The sequence below is a fragment of the Myotis brandtii genome, unplaced genomic scaffold, assembly GCF_000412655.1.
Source record: "Myotis brandtii unplaced genomic scaffold, ASM41265v1 scaffold1358, whole genome shotgun sequence".
Taxonomy (NCBI): Eukaryota; Metazoa; Chordata; class Mammalia; order Chiroptera; family Vespertilionidae; genus Myotis; species Myotis brandtii.
The window spans coordinates 85,529-87,364 of record NW_005354823.1 but is presented as its reverse complement, the minus strand read 5'-3'; positions in this window follow the sequence as shown (position 1 = coordinate 87,364).

Sequence of the window (1,836 nt, the reverse complement as noted above, 5' to 3'; positions counted from 1 at the left end):
ATATTCTTTGACCACAATAATATGAAACTAGAAGTCAATTAAAATAAAAACTCAAAAACATTCTAACACATGGAGGATAAATAGCATGGTATTAAACAATGAATTGATTAACAATGAAATCAAAGAAAAATCAAATGAAAATGAACACAAAACAAACCAAAATCTGTGGGACACAGCAAAAGCAGTCCTGGGAGAAAAATTCATAGCATTACAGCCCTCCCTCAAGAAGCAAGAAAAATCTCAAATAAAACCTAACCCTACGCCTGGGAAAAGTAGAAAAAGCAAAAACAAAGCCCAAAGTAAGTAGTAAAAAGAAAATAATAAAGACCAGAGTAGAAATAAATGACAAAGAGACTAAAAAAAATACAAAAGATGAGTGAAACCAAGAGATGATTCTTTGAAAAGATAAACAATATTGACAAATCTTTAACCAGACTAATAAAGAAAAAGGACTCAACTAAATAAAATATATATAATAAAGAGCCAGGATCATAATGACTGTTACGACCAAAGGCTCGACCAGACTGGAAGTCAGTGCTGGGTTGCTGCTGCAGGCGCCCCAACCTAGGGGGCTGTGGATCAGGCCCAGAGAGAGGCCTACAGAGAGAGAGGCAGGGTCTGATCCGTAGCCTCTGTGGCAGCTGTTGATCAGAACTTGCCTCTCTTTCTCTCCTGGCCTGGCCAACAGCTGCACCTCCATTTCTCTCCAAGCCTCCACAGGGGCTGCTGGTCAGCCCCGCATTTCTGATCAGGCCCCGTTGATAGGCCCAGGACGCTGACTGGCATAGAAACTGACCAATTAGAACCAAATCTGGGTCAACTATGAGGAGCCAATAGCTGCCTAGGAGGCAAAGCTTTTGACGCTGACTGGCATAGAAACTGACCAATAAGAACCAAATTGGCTGGCAGAGGAGGGCAGTTGGGGTGAGATTGGGCTTGCAGGATAGGGCAGTTGGGAGAGAGATCAGTCTGGCAGGGGAGGGCAGTTAGGGGTAATCAGGCAGGCAGAAGCAGATAGGGGCAATCAGGCAGGCAGAAGCAGTTACGGGTGATCAGGCCAGCAGGAGAGAGCAGTTAAGGGCGAGATCAAGCTGGCAGGGGATGGCAGTTGGGGGCAAGATCAGACCAGCAGGGGAGGGCAGTTAGGGGCAATCAGGCAGGCAGAGGCAGTTAGGGGTGATCAGCCCGGCAGGGGAGAACAGCTAGGGGCAAGAACAGGCCAGCAGAGGAGGGCTGTTGGGGGCGAGATCAGGCCGGCAGGGGAGGGCAGTTGGGGGCAACCAGGCTGGCAGGAGAGGGCAGTTACAGGTGATAAGGCAGGCAGACTGAGGCAGTTAGGGGTGATCAGGCTGGCAGAGGCAGTTAGGGGCGATCATGCAGGCAGGCAGAGAGGTTAGGGGCAATCAGGCAGGCAAAGGCAGTTAGGGGTGATCAGGCTGGCAGGGGAGTGGTTAGGGGCAATCAGGCTGGCAGGCAGGCGAGCGGTTGGGAGCCAGCAGTCCCGGATTGTGACAGGGATGTCCCACAAGGAACAGGCCTAAACTGGCAGTCGGAAATCCCCAGTGGAGTCCCAGATTGAAGAAGGTGCAGGCTGGGCTGAGGGATACCCCCCCCAGTGCACAGATTTCGTTCACCAGGCCTCTAGTGCTGCTATAAAAAAAGGAGGAACTTTTACCATTTGCAACTGCATGGATGGACTTGGAGAGCATTATGCTAAGTGGAATAAACCAGTTAGAGAAAAACAAGTACCATATGATTTCGTTCATATGTGGAATTTAATGAACAAACTAAACTACCAAGCAAAATAGAGACAGACTCATAGAGAGCAGGCAGACA